Source organism: Schistocerca americana, chromosome 1 (assembly GCF_021461395.2).
Source record: "Schistocerca americana isolate TAMUIC-IGC-003095 chromosome 1, iqSchAmer2.1, whole genome shotgun sequence".
In the NCBI taxonomy this organism is placed as follows: Eukaryota; Metazoa; Arthropoda; class Insecta; order Orthoptera; family Acrididae; genus Schistocerca; species Schistocerca americana.
Window position 1 is genome coordinate 202,448,504 of NC_060119.1, and position 19,542 is coordinate 202,468,045.

A 19,542-nucleotide genomic window follows, 5' to 3' on the forward strand; every position below is an offset into this window, starting at 1 on the left:
TATATTTTATTCTTCTATGTAGTGTGAAAGTGCAATTGCAGGTGTGCTGTTGTTGATATATGTTTCAGTTGCGCGGAGCGCAGTGTCCTCGTGGGGACGTGGCACCGGGGCTTGACGAATTGTCCGTTGCCAGTGGAACTGTGTTTCCTTAGACAGGGCTCCAGTTGTGGCCTTCTGCCTCGACCTCGTCTTTGAGTATTGCTGTTCTCTTTGTTCCCGGCTCTGTCAGGTCGTTAAGCTTTGTATCTCGTTCCTCCGCCGCCTTGGCGGATGAATCTTTCGCTCGAAATATGAATGTAAACTTGTAAAACTGGGTCACCCCGTAATTAGTGCCCGATAAGATTGCTGGAGGCTCTGCCTTATTAATTCTGTATTCTTTTATCAGCCATTTGTGTCACATTTGTACTTTGTATGCTGACTGTGAAGTTTAATTTTTATAAATGAAGGTTTCATGCGAGTGTGTTCTTAAGGAACTCTTAGATGCTGAGACGCTGTTTTTTATTAATTGACTCTTACTTAATTAGTTCCTACTTGTACTGGTCTCAACTGGATTATTCCTCAGTCAGAAGTTCGTGTGCCCGGTGTCTTCATTGACGAGCGCTGAAGTTTTAGAAGTTGCCTGAGATTTGTGTGCCTTGTAGGTAAAAAGACGACAGCTAGTAGATATCCTTGGGTAACAGAAGAAATATTGAATTTAATTGATAAAAGGAGAAAATATAAAAATGCAGTAAATGAAGCAGGCAAAAAGGAATACAAACGTCTCAAAAATGAGATCGACAGGAAGTGCAAAATGGCTAAGCAGGGATAGCTAGAGGACAAATGTAAGGATGTACAGGCTTATCTCACTTGGGGTAAGATAGATACTGCCTACAGGAAAGTTAAAGAGACCTTTGGAGAAAAGAGGACCACTTGCATGAATATCAAGAGCTCAGATGGAAACCCAGTTCTAAGCAACGAAGGGAAAGCAGAAAGGTGGAAGGAGTATATAGAGGGTGTGTACAAGGGCGACGTGCTTGAGTACAATATTATGGAAACGGAAGAGGATGTAGATGAAGATGAAATGGGAGATGTTTGAGAGAGAGAGTTTGACAGAGCACTGAAAGACCTAAGTCGAAATAAGGTCCCGGGAGTAGACAACATTCCATTAGAACTACTGACAGCCTTGGGAGATACAGTCCTGACAAAACTCTACCATCTGGTGAGCAAGATATATGAGACAGGCGAAATACCCTCAGATTTCAAGAAGAATATAATAATTCCAATCCCAAAGAAAGCAGGTGCTGACAAATGTGAAAATTACCGAACTATCAGTTTAATAAGTCACAGCTGCAAAATACTAACGCGAATTATTTACAGACGAATGGAAAAACTGGTAGAAGCCGACCTCGGGGAAAATCAGTTTGGATTCCGTAGAAATGTTGGAACACGTGAGGCAATACTGACCTTACGACTTATCTTAGAAGAAAAATTAAGGAAAGGCAAACCTACGTTTCTAGCATTTGTGGACTAAGAGAAAGCTTTTGACAATGTTGACTGGAATACTCTCTTTCAAATTCTAAAGGTGGCAGGCGTAAAATCCAGGGAGGGAAAGCAGATTGCAGTTATAAGAGTCGAGGGGCATGAAAGGGAAGCAGTGGTTGCGAAAGGACTGAGACAGGGTTGTAGCCTCTCCCCGATGTTATTCAATCTGTATATTGAGCAAGCAGTAAAGGAAACAAAAGAAAAATTCGGAGTAGGTATTAAAATTCATGGAGAAGAAGTAAAAACTTTGAGGTTCGCCGATGACATTGTAATTCTGTCAGAGACAGCAAAGGACTTGGAAGAGCAGTTGAACGGAATGGATAGCGTCTTGAAAGGAGGATATAAGATGAACATCAACAAAAGCAAAACAAGGAGAATGGAATGTAGTCGAATTAAGTCGGGTGCTGCTGATGGAATTAGATTTCGAAATGAGACACTTAAGGTAGTAAAGGAGTTTTCATATTTGGGGAGCAAAATAACTGATGGTCAAAGTAGAGAGGATATAAAATGTAGACTGGCAATGGCAAGGAAAGCTTTTCTGAAGAAGAGAAATTTGTTAACATAAAGTATAGATTTAAGTGTTAGGAAGCAGTTTCTGAAAGTATTTGTATGGAGTGTAGCCATGTATGGAGGTGAAACATGGACGATAAAGAGTTTGGACAAGAAGAGAATAGAAGCTTCCGAAATGTGGTGCTACAGAAGAATGCTGAAGATTAAAAGGGTAGATCATATAACTAATGAGGAGATATTGAATAGGATTGGGGAGAAGAGGAGTTTGTGGCACAACTTGACAAGAATAAGGGACCGGTTGGTAGGACGTATTCTGAGGCATCAAGGGATCACAAATGTAGCATTGGAGGGCAGCGTGGAGGGTAAAAATCGTAGAGGGAGACCAAGAGATGAATACTCTAAGCAGATTCAGAAAGGTAGTTTGCAGTAAGTTAAAAAATGGCTCTGAGTACTATGGGACTCAACTTCTGAGGTCATTAGAACCCTAGAACTAAGAACTAGTTAAACCCAACTAACCTAAGGACATTACACACATCCATGCCCGAGGCAGGATTCGAACCTGCGACCGTAGCGGTCTCGCGGTTCCAGACTGCAGCGCCTAGAACCGCACGGCCACTTCTGCCGGCCTTGCAGTAAGTACTGGGAGATGAAGAAGCTTGCACAGAATAGAGTAGCATGGAGAGCTGCATCAAACTAGTCTCAGGATTGAAGACCACAACAACAACAACATATATTAACCTTAATGTTATACCTTGGTATGAATTTGTATTGCAAAAGAGGAGTCATTGTACACGATAGTCTTGCGGGTTCAGAGATTGGCAAGTTTTAATTGTACTAAGTATATACACCGACGAAAATTTTCTTAATGTTTCGTGCATTTGTTCCGCAGATTTTAACAAAGGCTTAAGAAAATTTTTAATCTGCTCCTGTGAAGTTGTGAAATTTATCTGCTTCATTGTATTTAAATTGTGTAAGCTAATAAATATTGTTTCACACAACCTGTGTAAGTTTGGCCCTGCTGCTTCCTGTCGTATTATTGGACGCAAATTGCACGTTTCATAAATACTATATTTTATCTATACTACGTGAGAATTCGCTTTTTGTCTAAATTTTTAGTCTCACTCCAGTAATGTTGAAAGAGCTTATATGTGAATCTCGTTAACAGTTTACTCATACAAGTAACCCTCTGAGAACTAAATTCATTTCTTTTTCACGTCGAAGTAATTTCGAAACCACGATAGTTTATTCATATAAGTTTCTTATTTCTTTCATTTCATTTTATTAAGAAGGCTCGCAAGCTTTCTAGCTCTTTCAATTGCAACCGTGACTTTAATAAAATGACAAAGGTAATGTAAATCAGGACACTGGGAGAAGTTACGGTCTAAATAACAACTGACTCGTTCTTCCTTAACATCATATGACAAATGATGGCTAATGAAACGTCACACAAACTTTTTATCTGACAATCGCTTTCAGTAGTATGCGGTCTATGGTTAACAAAGTGATCAGCTGGGGATCAATACACCATACTAATCAGAACTAATCGCTTTATCTGACTTCATAAATATGAATCTGCGGTATGGCCCAAAAACTACACTACCATCAAGCATCTGTACTCTACAATTCCATAAAGAAAAATATGGTTCCAAAGAACAGGGGGCTCAGAAGTATATATTGGAACCCTACGCTGTAGCAGCGGATACTTTACCCTTCTGCAGGTCTGGGCGGCACAGCACGAATCGCTCGCCAAGTGCAGTCACGGGCAGCGGTAATCTGTTATAAATGGCACGCGCCCGGAAATATGTAAGTACATCATCTCATGTTTGGGTGATTCCGAATGCAGATACTTCCTTATGAGCCTCTGGGACCCCGGTGGATTCCTGTGTGCAGGCATACCCGTTTGCTGGTCTGCCAAACCAACTTGAGTTTGTGACGCCACTACGTGTAATGGAATATGTCAAAAGTTTAGACGGCCGACTCAAAAGAAATAAGTACACCCACGCACAACTCGTTGTGTGTGTGATGCTAGAAGCAGTACCTCTGGCGGTTCAGATGGTGACTGGCACAGGCTCTAAGTGGCACACTAGCAAAGAACACAAGTCTCACCATCTAGGTAGAGACCGGCCGTTCTTTACTAGTGAAGTGCCAGTACAAGAGTGATCTTCTCTATTCTCTACAGCTTTCTTCCAGAGCGTGGTAGCATAACACATCTGCATCCTTAGATTACACCCACTTTAGCACAAGCCAATCATCAGCTAGAGCTCAGCATTAGAAGCTGGGAGACCGCCCCCTGCTCTGCATACACAGATTTGACCAACCAGCGACATTAAAAATTAATTGGGAGAAAAAGAAAAAATATTCAGCTTCGCTCCCTCTTTCCCATACGTTTACACTGTGTCTTTGCTAAAAGCATGGCTTGGTTGGAACGACAACCATCCATACAAAGATCGTTATATCCCCTGTTGCATCCATTTCGAACTTTCTAAAGAACGGCCACAAACTCGCTAAAAGCCTCGTGCCTTCATAAATATGCTTTGTAGCAGAGTGTGGCCGCCTGGGCGCCACTGCCCTGTCCCACGGAATTTGCAAAAACTCTTAGCCGTCTCCTCCGCTTTCTACCTAACAAGGGCCTATACTCTGCTTTATTGCCAGCCATCAATTCGTACAATGCGCGGCTGTCAGCAAACGTTGTCACCCAGGTGCTTAAACTATTCCCATAAGTTCATTCCATAGATTCACTTGAATCTATTAACACGTTATTTATGCTTAGCAATTCAGTGATTAATTCAGTTCTTATGTGAAATTTTTCCAATTTTCATTAAATAGGGTGGCGACCCAGCTAGTTTCTCTTTGAAAATCACTTTCCCAATAACCATTCACCCATTAATAACCATTTACTGCAAACAGCGCAGATATTTTCTGTAAACGTACGATTTTAAATAACACCGTTCAGATGCCCACTTCCTTGTCCATTCAGATCAGGATCCACCTGCACCTGCACACTATAAACACTGTATGATGCACAGTCCCATTGATAGGGAAGTGTGACAGGATCGTGTCGATTTTCTCGGATTTCTTTCTAAGGTAATTCCTAAATCGTCCACACGTTTCTCGGTTATAACCGATACGCTGCCTTCCACACTTTCCGCGGAAACAGACGGATTGTGCTGCAGTGGTCGCAGTGTGCCAGCAAGGATGTTGGTTTCTTGATAACCCCAGGGACAGTGCTTGCGCCCTTCTTTGAACACCGTGGACAAAACATCCCATAAAGTTCAAAACGTCTACATAGCATTACATACTTTATCTTGTGCTCTAAAACGAATTTTTCAATTTAACTAAAAACCTGGAACAGGTAATGAAACAAAGTAACTCACCAACGAACTCGACTGACTTATTTATTACATATTGCCGATTTACTTGTATGCAAGTTCCGTACGTGTCTTTCAGAAACGACGGACATATTCACTAACCAGAGTTGCTCATTGACGTTTCTAGACAGAGACGTCATCCATGTTACTGCAGGTTATTAAACTATTCTGTTGCTTTCAAGAAAGGGTCTTAAATGAAGACAAGTATGACTCCGAATTTAACAAACTGATCAGCAGGTACTGCTATGAATTTATATAAGTAAATAATATCTCGCTGAGTAATTTATTGGATTCGGTAAAAGATGTACATGAGTGCAGCTGCATGAAAGTAGCAGTTTTAAAAACTAATGAGTATTAGACCGATTTTATGAAGCCTAGAGTACAAAAACGCGCCCCTGGTACAGGGTAAGTTGACGCACCTATGGAGGCGATTATATGCGTATTCTAGAACACAATAATGACAAGACAAAACACACTACAAAATTTTCCAAAATACAATTTATTGGCAGAAAACAAAATTACAGTCTCATTTGCACCAATTAACATGGAAAATCCAAAAAAATTACTGGTAGTGGACAAATTTTTTGGTGAACTTCCATATGTTAGAATCATATGACTCACAAAGAAGTCAGAAATTTTAGTTAACAGCTTATTCATCATCATTCTCCAAGTTGCAAATTTTACACCAAGAAAATGTATCTCCTGTGGCACAATCGTAGTGCGCCCAGCTTTTACATCTAAGGCGAATGACTTGTATCATTTCAAGCAGTAAAAACAAAGATAGTTTTCATCTTCTTCATCAGACAGCTACAGGTTATACGACAAGGAAAGGAGAACTGAGTGGGGCATTCGTTGAAAAGTGAGCGCTTGCTAATAGACTCTTCGGAAGGACTAATTCGTGGTACGAGATTGAGAGGAAGGAGAATATGAAAGATGATAGACGTCATAAAGAGAAGTGAAAATTATACGAATTTGAAGGGGATGGTAGGAAAGCATGAAGGGTCACAGTGTGAGAACCTGCCTTTTGGGCAGAACACTAAGAAATCAGAAGTATACCTATCCACATTTTTCCTTATTCTTCCTTTTGGCAGTTTCTTGCCCTCATTAGTCCTTGCTCTCATAGATTTTATCTTTTGTGATTTGTTAGGTACAGACTGCTTTTTTTAAAGCTATTTCTACCTCCTGTTCTCCCGGGCCTTCACGTTCCAATATTGCATTTTCAACTGCTTTTCCCTTAAAACTTCCTTGATCGGGATGTGAGTCAAGATTGGAATGCAAATTAGTGCGTAATCGTGATCCAACCGAACTGCATGAACATATTCCATCGCTGTGTTTGTATTAGTATCGAAACTACAGTAGCAATTTTCAGGCTTTCAAATTGTGCAAATGTACTTCGTAATGTAGAATAGTCTCCTGAAAATGAACGTATTTTTATCTATTTTCAGTTCCATAGATATGCTCCCTAAGAGCTTCGATATTTGAGTAATAAGATTAACTCACCTTGCACAAAGACACAAATATGTTCTTCGCCCTGAGACGTTCACTATACTGGAGCCGTGTAGTTTGTAAGAGCACTCAGTAGATAGCAACACTAATCTTCCATTGTCAGGATCGCTCCAGAAAGCACAGTTTCCGAGAAAAGTAATCTGCGTAGACGTGCCCCGCCCATAAACGTGCCCTGTCTCCGCTGCTGGTCTCACAGATTCAATAAAGACCATTTATTTATGCCTTGGGTCCTATTTGGTCGCAAGTCGTTCAAAGCTATATTACACTCTGACTCTAATACTGGATCCCAATCAATTTCCCATTCTACTTCAGTCATGTGTCGTAGGGTATTTCAAAATATTCTTTCCATCGATCCGCTTCCTCTCCTGCATTTAGCAGCCAAATTTCTCTTGCACTCTTCGTATTCACACCTTCGGTTTCAATTTAAGCGAAGGTTATTATGACTTTTCTATGTACTGAATCATTCATTTCGACTACAATTCGCTGCGCGGAGTGACCGCGCGGTTACAGGTGCCATGACACGGATTATGCGGCCCCTCCCGCCGGAGGTTCGAGTCTTCATTCGGGCATTGGTGTATGTGTTGTTCTTAGGATAAGTTAGTTTAAATAGTGTGTAAGTTTAGGGACCGATGACCTCAGAAGTTTGCTCCCTCAGAAATTCACACACATACACTCCTGGAAATTGAAATAAGAACACCGTGAATTCATTGTCCCAGGAAGGGGAAACTTTATTGACACATTCCTGGGGTCAGATACATCACATGACCACACTGACAGAACCACAGGCACATAGACACAGGCAACAGAGCATGCACAATGTCGGCACTAGTACAGTGTATATCCACAAAATGGTTCAAACGGCTCTGAGCACTATGGGACTCAACTGCTGTGGTCATAAGTCCCCTAGAACTTAGAACTACTTAAACATAACTAACCTAAGGACATCACACACATCCATGCCCGAGGCAGGATTCGAACCTGCGACCGTAGCGGTCGTGCGGTTCCAGACTGTAGCGCCTTTAACCGCTCGGCCACTCCGGCCGGCTGTATATCCACCTTTCGCAGCAATGCAGGCTGCTATTCTCCCATGGAGACGATCGTAGAGATGCTGGATGTAGTCCTGTGGAACGGCTTGCCATGCCATTTCCACCTGGCGCCTCAGTTGGACCAGCGTTCGTGCTGGACGTGTAGACCGCGTGAGACGACGCTTCATCCAGTCCCAAACATGCTCAATGGGGGACAGATCCGGAGATCTTGCTGGCCAGGGTAGTTGACTTACACCTTCTAGAGCACGTTGGGTGGCACGGGATACATGCGGACGTGCATTGTCCTGTTGGAACAGCAAGTTCCCTTGCCGGTCTAGGAATGGTAGAACGATGGGTTCGATGACGGTTTGGATGTACCGTGCACTATTCAGTGTCCCCTCGACGATCACCAGTGGTGTACGGCCAGTGTAGGAGATCGCTCCCCACACCATGATGCCGGGTGTTGGCCCTGTGTGCCTCGGTCGTATGCAGTCCTGATTGTGGCGCTCACCTGCACGGCGCCAAACACGCATACGACCATCATTGGCACCAAGGCAGAAGCGACTCTCACCGCTGAAGACGACACGTCTCCATTCGTCCCTCCATTCACGCCTGTCACGACACCACTGGAGGCGGACTGCACGATGTTGGGGCGTGAGCGGAAGGCGGCCTAACGGTGTGCGGGACCGTAGCCCAGCTTCATGGAGACGGTTGCGAATGGTCCTCGCCGATACCCCAGGAGCAACAGTGTCCCTAATTTGCTGGGAAGTGGCGGTGCGGTCCCCTACGGCACTGCGTAGGATCCTACGGTCTTGGCGTGCATCCGTGCGTCGCTGCGGTCCGGTCCCAGGTCGACGGGCACGTGCACCTTCCGCCGACCACTGGCGACAACATCGATGTACTGTGGAGACCTCACGCCCCACGTGTTGAGCAATTCGGCGGTACGCCCACCCGGCCTCCCGCATGCCCACTATACGCCCTCGCTCAAAGTCCGTCAACTGTACATACGGTTCACGTCCACGCTGTCGCGGCATGCTACCAGTGCTAAAGACTGCGATGGAGCTCCGTATGCCACGGCAAACTGGCTGACACTGACGGCGGCGGTGCACAAATGCTGCGCAGCTAGCGCCATTCGACGGCCAACACCGCGGTTCCTGGTGTGTCCACTGTGCCGTGCGTGTGATCATTGCTTGTACAGCCCTCTCGCAGTGTCCGGAGCAAGTATGGTGGGTCTGACACACCGGTGTCAATGTGTTCTTTTTCCCATTTCCAGGAGTGTATGAACATATTCGGTATATGACTACAATTCCTGTTTCTGTTTCTTCGCGAATGTCCTACAGAAGCTTTACATTCGCTTCCGTTCACTTCCTATGTATTTCATTCTCAAGTGAGTTATATCTATTTAGTCCTCTTTCTAATAAAGAATTTTTATGCTTCTTTCTTTCGTGGATCAAATGAACTGTTCTGTTACCCTAGGTTTCTTAGGAGTTGCCTACCTTGTACCTACATTTGTCTGTCTAACCCCTGTGAGTACCTGTTTCACAGACGTCCATTTCTCATAAACCAAACTCCATTTTGTGGTATTCGTTATCACTGTTGCCTTAAGCTTTTGTTTACTTTTCACCATTACTAAACTGTGGTCTGATAAGTACCTCTTCATTTGTTATCCTGTGTACCCATCTAATCTTCAGCCTTATTCTGTAACAACTCATCTCAGTCCATTATATTCTCTTCTAGCCTAAGCTGTTTATCTTCCACATTTCACTTCAACTTTGATGTAAACAAATTTCTCTTCTCAAGAAATGCTTTTGTTGCTGTCGCCGGTCAGCATTTTACATATAAAAAAAAGGTTGTTCAAATGGCTCTGAGCACTATGGGACTCAACATCTGAGGTCATCACTCCCCTAGAACATAGAACTACTGAAACCTAACTAACCTAAAGACATCACACACATCACACGAAAAGTCCCCTTTGAGAAATTTATACATGACTGTGTTTAAACTGACACACAATGTTTTTAGCGCAACGCAATCTTACTTTCAAAAATCCCTACAAAAAAATGGCCCTGACTAACATTAACCTATGCAACTTCCTGGCAGATTAAAACTGTGTGCCCGGTCGGGCACACAGTTTTAATCTGCCAGGAAGTTTCATATCAGCGCACACTCCGCTGCAGAGTGAAAATCTCATTCTGGATTAACCTATGCGTTTCACAAATCGCTTACCTCACAAAAATCTTGGTTACTCGAACTACTGCAATACAGCGAGCGCCACTACTGCCAGCTAAATAAAAGATTCAAACTACGGAAGGCACCAACTACTGATAGGCATAGTTAGCAAATGAAAGATTTTGATAGAGAACAAATGATGTATTTACCTTAATAGTCATAATATATATAGCAGTTCATGACATCCAGTCTTACAAATTTCAAAACTCCGCCATCTTTCTCCCCACATCCACCACTGCTGGCGGCTCACCTCCAACTGCGCAATGCTACGCACTGTTAACATCCAGCTGCCCAACACTACAATGGCAGACAACAATGCAAACTAGCCACAGACTGCACACAGCACAGCCAGTGATTTTCATACAGAGCGCTACGTGGCGTTACCAATAAGAAAATCTGAACAGCCTACTTACAAGAACTTAGAACTACTTAAACCTAACTAACCTAAAGACATCACACACATCCATGCCCGAGGCAGGATTCGAACCTGCGACCGTGGCAGTCGCGCGGTTCCGGACTGAAGCGCCTAGAACCGCTCGGCCACCGCGATCGGCCCCCATTTTATATCCTTTTTACTTTGCCATCTTCAGTTATTTGGCTTTCCAAACAGCAAAACTCTTCTAGTGTGCCATTTTCTGTTCTAATTCGCTATTCCTCATCTGATTTAACTCGACTGCATTACATTACTCTTCTCAGAACATAATTAATTCCGTTCAGACGACTTTTCAATTCGTTTGCAGTTTCTGAAAGAATTAAAACGTCATCGGACAATCTTTAATTTTTTTTTCCCCTTTGCCCTGAGCTTTGTTTCCCTCTCCACATTTCCCTTTGATTTCCTTTTACACTTCGTCAATGTACAGCTTGAATGTCTTGGATATTAACTAGAAACCTGTTTCACTCTCGTCGTTATTACTGCCTCCCATTCATGCCCTTCGACTTTTAGAAATGCGTTTTGGTTTTCGTGCCAATTATATGTATTCCTCCGCTCCGTATTTTGTCACTGATAACTTCAGAATCCAAAAGATTGAAATCCAGATACAGTTGCTAGAAGAATAGAGAGATCGACAAAAATAGTTTTATCAGAAGTAAGGAAATCCCTTTAATAAATGAAAAGTACCAGTTTGCCGGCCAGTCAGGCAGAGACATATCAACTAGGCTGCCTGAACATGAACGCAGCTGGAGGTTGCAGAATTCAGACTCTGCATTTGCTGAGCATGTACTGAGTGAGGGTCACAACTACCAGCCAGTATCCCATGTACTTCACTTAGCAAACAAAGGCCATAAACCCAACCTGCTGGAAGCCCTGGAAATTAACAAACATCATGCTCACAGTCCAGATCTCATCCTAAATGACCAGACACAGCTCAACACTTCCCCTCTCCTAAACTTCATATAATCATCTTTGTTGTTCATTACTTCCCACACTCTCGCTTCCAACATATTCCCATTTTCCTGTATTCATTAAGTTGTTTTGTTTTGTTGAAGTTGTCTTCGTATTCCACATAGACTGTAGTTTCAATAGTTAAGGCTTTCTTTTAACTGTTCATGTTTAACACCCCTTGTAGTTGTCTCGTCAAATACTGTTCATATTTTACTTTGCTCATGAAAACTGTTACACAACCCCTGCTTTAATTATAATGTTAATGTTAAAATGCAGTACCACCACACTCTCAAACTGTGGGTTCCCTCAAATACCTCCAACCTTCATTTTCCTACATTTATTTATTTCTGTTTATCTTATTGATATTGCTTATTGTATTCTGTAGTTACATTGATAACTGTCTCTTTAATTGGTTGTGTATCACTCTCCATGTTTCATACCTCCTGATGCAGCCTTGTCTCGTACTAAGTTTATTTTATTTTGCCGGCCGCGGTGGTCTCGCGGTTCTAGGCGCTCAGTCCGGAACCGCGCGACTGCTACGTTCGCAGGTTCGAATCCTGCCTCGGGCATGGATCTGTGTGATGTCCTTAGGTTAGTTAGGTTTAAGTAGTTCTAAGTTCTAGGGGACTGATGACCACAGATGTTAAGGCCCATAGTGCTCAGAGCCATTTGAACCATTTTATTTAATTAGTTTTGTTTATTAATAGAAACTGTTATGTAGGCATGCTATTCCTATTCTGTGCTAAAGGTTTTCCTGTCTACTCCATTGTTATTTATGTTCAGTTTTTACTTTTTCATTGGAAAGATGTTACTTACTGTATGTTTCTACTTCAGTCTAGATGTGTTACTTCTCTTCCAATGTTGTTTGCTAACATTTAACTTCTTTGGTGATAATACTCAGTAAATGTCTGAAGATGGCCTAGTAAGCCGAAAACCGGTTAGCAACAAAAGTAATATTGTAAAACAAAAGCAAAGTGGTGCTTTTCATTTATTATAATGTTGTTCCACCAAGAACCGACGAAATATTCTATTAATATGAAACCCCTTTAGTCTCTGTCCCTTAATTCGAATCGCCACACCGGAGAGGAATAGAGAAAATAAATATAATTTTAATGCCGCAACGTGCTGTCTGAAGAAGTTATTTGTAACGGTCTTCGAAACGTTCATCAATTCACCTACGTAGCAGCGAGCGGCCAGTCCTTCCGCTACCTCTGAACCCCTTTTACTGGAATTAACGGACAGCAAGAGGCCCGAGGAACGCTGCTTCTGATCTCGTGCTCAGTCTTAATATCGAGTCCCGCGGCCATTTTGGGGGACGGCAGCAGAGTCCCCACAACGTCCTGGTCGGTTTCTTATTACGGGGACCTCCCCAGTGCGGGGTGCATTCAGCTCGCTCGCCCTGCTGGCTGCGCCATTGTCTTGGCGGGGCCTTTGTGTTGCGCACGCCTCATAATGGGTCCCCATTGTAAGCACGGGGTCCTTTTTTCCCCTTCGGTGTCCCGTGTCTACAGGAACGAAAAATATTGTGTCATTGCGGACTGGACAAAAGACCGCCTTGTGTCCAAACTGCTTCCCGCGCCTTTGTTTTAGTGAATGGACCCACTTCGGCACGGCGAAGGGCTTTCATTGCAGAGCGAAATTTTAAGACCTTGGATTTGCGAAATATGTTCAATTGGAAGGTACCAGTGACAAAGTCGCTTTAGGGGTGATTGTTATCAACGTTTAAAAACCTCCAAAGCGACGTAAATGACGTTGAGACAAGTAATTTAATATAAGACAGATGCGGCCGCAAATGTCGAGAAATACCCCAGAACTGGATACCAATGTTTTAAATGTGACGTCACCAGATGACGCAGCTCGCCGCACGTGTAGTGGTTCACCTTATCTGTTTGTCGCACCTGATCAAATTCAAATCAAGTTCTTGTCGCTATGGCTCTGGGCCCACGTGCGCGAACGCGTGAAGAGTCAGGGTTGACGTCTTGCGTCTGATACGCAATGTTTTTTTCCCATTGTTTTAGTCAATACTGTGTTTATATTCAGGTAGGATTTACTATTTTATTTACCGGTTTCGCTGTCTCCGTTGATTTACTGCAAAATACAGTTCTACAATAACCTACTGTATTGCTTCACTATTAAATGTGTGTAAGCTTCCGAAGTACGTCATTGCCAGAAAACAACGTAGGTTTTCTTCACTGAATGATGTCTGTAAACATTTACACCGAAGACATTAATTTTCTAACTTCTGCGTTCACAACAGATCAGATTTACAAGCGGTGTTCGAAATTTGCACCGTTAGCACGAATGCAAGTATTGCATCGCTCCATCATCCCTTCACGCCCAAGTCCATTCGTTGCACGCCCGGGATCCATTTTTAGCGAATTTCCCGACAATTGCGAACTCTAGTGTCTGATATCATATTAGTTGCCGCAGCGCTATCTTTGTCGCTTCGGGAGTTTTTAAACGTTAATAAGAATAACCGTGTATACCTAACAAGGAAACAAACTTACGTCGATAAGTTTGTATTACCAAAGCAATTATTTTTTTAGCCAGTACATGGTATTCACTGAAACATTAAAACTATTTGTGAGGACTTCATAAGCTTAGACAAACCACTCATTTTTATCACAGCATCTTCCCTATTTTGTCTTCAACAGGTTAACAACATTGGACATATAAACCAAATTTTAAAATTCGCCTCAATGAGCTCATTTATACACAAACTGACGCCTCACTAGGCACAGGTATGTGACGACAAGCTCTTGTATATCTACATCTACATGATCACACTGCAATACACAACAGAGTGCCTGGCAAAGAGTTTATCGAACCGTCTCCAAGCTATTTCTCTACCGCTCCACTTTCAAACAGCGCGCGGAAAATACGAACCCTTAATTTTTTCAGTGTGAGCTCTTATCTCTCTTATTTTATTATAGTGATCATTTCTCCCTATTTAGGTGGGCACAAAAAAAATTGTCGCACTCTCAGGAGCAAGTTGGAGATTGCCCATGAAAAAATCCTGCCGCAATGACAAACGCCCTTATTTTAGTGATTGGCACCCCAATTCGTGTATCATATCTGTAGCACTCTCTCCCATGTTTCACTAATTCAAATCGAGCTGCCCTTCTTTGAATTTTTTCGATGTCCTTCGTCAGTCCTGTCTGATGTGGATCCCACACTGCACAGCAGTACTCGGAGGAGGACGTACAAGGATAGTGCAAGCAATATCTTGTGTAGACCTATTACATTTCCTAATTGTTCTGAAAATAAATCTCAGTGTTTGGTTTTCTTTCCCCGCAACATTATCTAAACGATCGTTCCAGTATGAGCTACTCGTAATCGTAATCATTAAGTATTTAGCTGAATTTACAGGCTTTGGACTTCCGTTATTTATCGTGCGGTCAAAATTAAACGAATTCCTTTGCTACTCATATGGATGACTTCACATTTTTCACTATTTAGAGTCAATTGCCACTTTTCATACCATACAAACCTCTTGTTTAAATCATTTTGCAAATGGCTTTTATAATCTGAATACTTTACAGGATCGTAAATGACAGAATCATCTGCCAACAATCTAACGGGAGTGCTCAGTTTTCTCCTAAATCGTTCATACAGATCTGGAACTACAGAGGATCTACAACATTTCCTTGGGGAATGCCAGGTATCACTTATGTTTTACTCGATGGCTTTCCGTTATAGACTAAGAATTGTCAGCTTTTCTGACAGAAAGTCACGAATTGAGACGCAATACTCGATAGGCACACAATCTGATTAGAAGTCGCTTGTGAGGAACGGTCAAAAGCTTTCTAGAAATCTAAAAATATGGAATGAATTTGACATCCCCTGTCGATAGCGTTCGTTACTTCGTGAGGATAAAAAGCCAGTTGTGGTTCACAAGTACGATGTTTTCTGAATCCGTGTTGACTACTTGTCAAAAAATCGTTTTCTTCGAGACAATTCATAATGGTCGAACATAGTATATGTTCCAAAATCCTACTGCTCATCGACGATGTGGTATGCGTCTGTAATTTAGCTGATTACTACTATTTCCTTTCTTGGGTATTGGTGTGACTTGTGCAGCTTTCCCGTCTTTAGGTACGTATGTTTCGACGGGCGAACGGTTGTATATGATTGTTAAGTGTCGAGCTATTGCATCAGCATACTCTCAAAGGAGCCTAATTGGTATACAGTCGGGACCAGAAGACTTGCTTTCATTATGTGATTTAAGTTGCTTCACTACTCCGAGGTTATTTACTTCTACGTTACTCAAGTTGACAGTCGCACTTGATTCGAAATCTGGAGCATTTACTTCGTCTTCCTTCATGAAGGGATTTCGGAAAATCGTTTTTAGTAACTTTGCTTTAGCGGCACAGTCATCAATAACATCGCCCTTGTTAGCGCGCAGTGAAGGTACTGATTGGATTTTGCCATTGGTGTACTTTACATACGACGAGGATCTCTTTGGGTTTTCTGCCAGTTTTCGGTACAGTCTAGTTGTGGAAACTGTGCCATCCGTGTTTAAATGTTATATGTGCCACGGCGATAAAATAAGAAATAGCGTCGTGTTGTGAAGTATGATGAAGTGTAAACTGAAAGCCAGTACAATGCGTACACAACATATAATATGTATAAAGAATAGCAGGGAACAATGTTTGCTTTGGATAAACTCATCAATCTCTCTGGCGCAATAAACACAGAAAGCGCGTCCAGAGAGAAAATCGACTAACTCTCTTTTGTCTCGCTGTACAAGAAGAAAGTTGTGTAATAGCATCTCTGACTCTTACTGCTTGTAAAACGAAAACGTATGTATTGTAAATGTATTACTTTGTGCTTAATTTCAGAATATAGTTCAATAGTTACAATATTAATCCACTTTGTTCTTTCTGAAAGCTCCTTTTCTTGAATTGTTAAGCAAATACGCAAGAGTTTCCTAACGGCCATAAGACTTTACAGATCATAGCTGGATCGCGGCCATAAACCATTAATAGCTTTCTGTAATACTTTGCGGGCATCACCCCTCTTCTTGAATAATATTACAGGAATAAAGATCGGTAGAATATTTAATCTTTTAATGATGCCATAAAAACATGATGCTCAGGAATAATTCTTTTTACTTACGCAATACAATGCTCTGACGTGATCGATTTCGCTTCACGAAATCTGATAACAGTGAATATTTCATTAAATAATTAACATGAAGACATATATTGAACAGATAACGAAGTCGAGTATTTTCATTCGGGATGCTCAAATAATAAGAATTACTTCATTACAACAATGTTTCGTTACGTGAGCGTTTGTATTTGGAATCCCTCTCCATAGTGTACATTGTATGTCGGGCAAACCTGAACAATTTCGTGCTTCTGACGTCATGTACGTGAAGGTTTATGAGACATATTTGTACCCAATACTAAACAACATTTCAAAACCATTTACTCATGTAATGTCAAATCATTAACAGTGATAAAAGGAAGACAATTTTCTGTGCTTTGTCGCTGTATTCATTTCATTGTTTTTCACACCGAGCAGCTGCGGCGAGCGTGTATGTAAATAATTACAGGCAATTCCGGTCACGTAACCACCGGCTGATAGGATCAATACGATCATTCATTTTTAAACATTATATACGAGGCGTGATTGGAAAGTTTTTAAGAATGGATCCGCTACTGCTTACTGGTTTGGAGGGCAGGTACACGGAAGGTGGGGAGTGAGTCACTGCCTTGTCCTTGAACGCACCCTGACAGGAAACTGCGTTCCCTTCATTCAGTTCGTTGTGGCAGCTGGTTGAGGCTAGGCGCAAATTGAGACGCGTATAGCACGTGTGACGTGACACGACACTACAGCGCGACACGCACGTGCCGCACGAGTCGCGCGGGTGCAGCGCATATTGCGACGCGTACACCACACTTCGCACACGCCGACTGGCGACACTCTGCGTTGACAGAACCGAAGCGCGCGCAACCTGTTACTTTTCTCAAACGATTTTACAGAAACTGTTCAGTGAAAATACATGATTTTGCCTTACTTGTAGCTTTATGTGTCAGCTTCGTGGCGAAGTGCTCATCACCTCGCTAATGACCGTTCTTATTGTGATGTACACATTTTAGTGAGACACTACGCAAAACTCAAAAAGTTTGCAACGAAAATTAGGGGTCGCTATGATTTTGCGTATGTTGCTGCGTATGAAATTTACTTAACATGCTGAATTTTTGTTTAGACTTGGGAGGAGGTCTCTATCTGCCTCCGATCTCGAGAAAATGATCGCATGTAGCGCGCTCACTCTCGATCTCACGCCCGCGAGAATGAAAACTCGCAACATCTCTCATATCTCCTAAACCGCTCGAGACATCGAAACGAAAGTTTGGCGAATGATAGCACACAAGGAGGAGAGTGTTTTGCTAATTCTTAAACACACGGAACGTTCTTATCTATGGCGATATATCAGTACTTATACTTCCATTTTTATTTATTTCACTCCAGTGACTAATTTGTTAAGAGTTATCGACAGCTAGCGAAACAAGAGCTCCATAGTATGAATATAAACATGAAATTTCTTCTTTTATGTTACTGCAAACCGACACTATGAAGTTTTTCGTAAGCTATTGAGCTCTGTGATTGCCAATTACTTGTTTAATGAGGCACTCAGTTTCGGAATTCTGTCTCAATAGCTGCTGTTAGATGAGTTTGGCAAATTACACTGTGACAAAGGAAGTACAATTAAACCAGTCACCAAGATAATGTGGCCGTTACTCACAAACGGTGATGCTTCTTCGAATGAAAAAAGGTTAGCAACTCACACAAAAATAGATTGCCAATTCTGTTGGAATTTTGGTGGAATCCCCGTAACCCATCGTATTTTTAACACTGGGCGACTGGAATGGAAACTTACCAAAGGATTTTATTCCTTCTCTTGATCTGAGTAGTATTAAAATAATAACGAGCGTTCCTTCAGGCGGAATGATAGGCAAATGCCAGATACTGGTTACTCACCTACGGCTTGCCAAACTGACAGTGTATGATCGCGAATAAAATAGTTGTTATTGAGAAATATTAACAATTGATCTGTTGCACAACACAATGGTCAGTTTATTGTCAGCAGCGGAGGATAATGCGCGCGACAGGAATGCACAAGCTAGCTATGTGTGCCTTGTGAGTTCGAAAAACATTGTCATGAAAGTGGATCTACCTTTGTCAGCAGTACATTTCAACAAATTAAATAAATCTAATCATAATAGTCTTTTAGGATATTCCTACTTCCGTAATAATACCGACCATTTTCTTCATTTGTGTAGCCTGTTGTATAATTAGTTTATTAATGCTGATAATGTGCATGCAACAACTGAAATGCTTTTTCTTATCACGGCGAACCAATTAAAACATTGTTGTTTGTGACTGCTTTTCGACTGTTTCTAGCCTGCAGTAGAAATGTGATGTTCACATGCATGTAGTACAGTGTGTCGTATTACATTATTACATCCATATCAGAGTAATCACAGTGAGACTTCTATACTTCAGATCTTGGACGCCTTTTACCAGGAACACAAAGAGATCACACCTGTGCAGATTATCTCTTTCAAAATTTTTGTAACAGATCGTACAGATACGCCAGCATTCTATGCAGCGAGAAGATAACCTTTTATTTTTACCTTCCTGCCTTAATTCTTAATCACACGCTTTTATAATATTCCTTGCTTCCATATTCACTACCCTCTGTCCCTTCTTGTGATCTGAAAACATCGCGGAGGCATATGATTCCAGCGGCCAACGTCTCATCAGTTACTGAAGTATGCATTTTTCTTGACAGTAGAAAAACAAAACAAAACAAAACTATAGAGATATAAATAACAGAAAAGTATAATGTTCTAACGAAGATAATTAGAGCGTTTAAATGGCGAAAAACGAAACACTACCCAAAGGCAATAAAATTTAGTACACAGTAAGCCAAAATTTATCGTGTGGGCAGTAGTACCACCGCTCATATGCGCCGTACCGATGTGAGCAT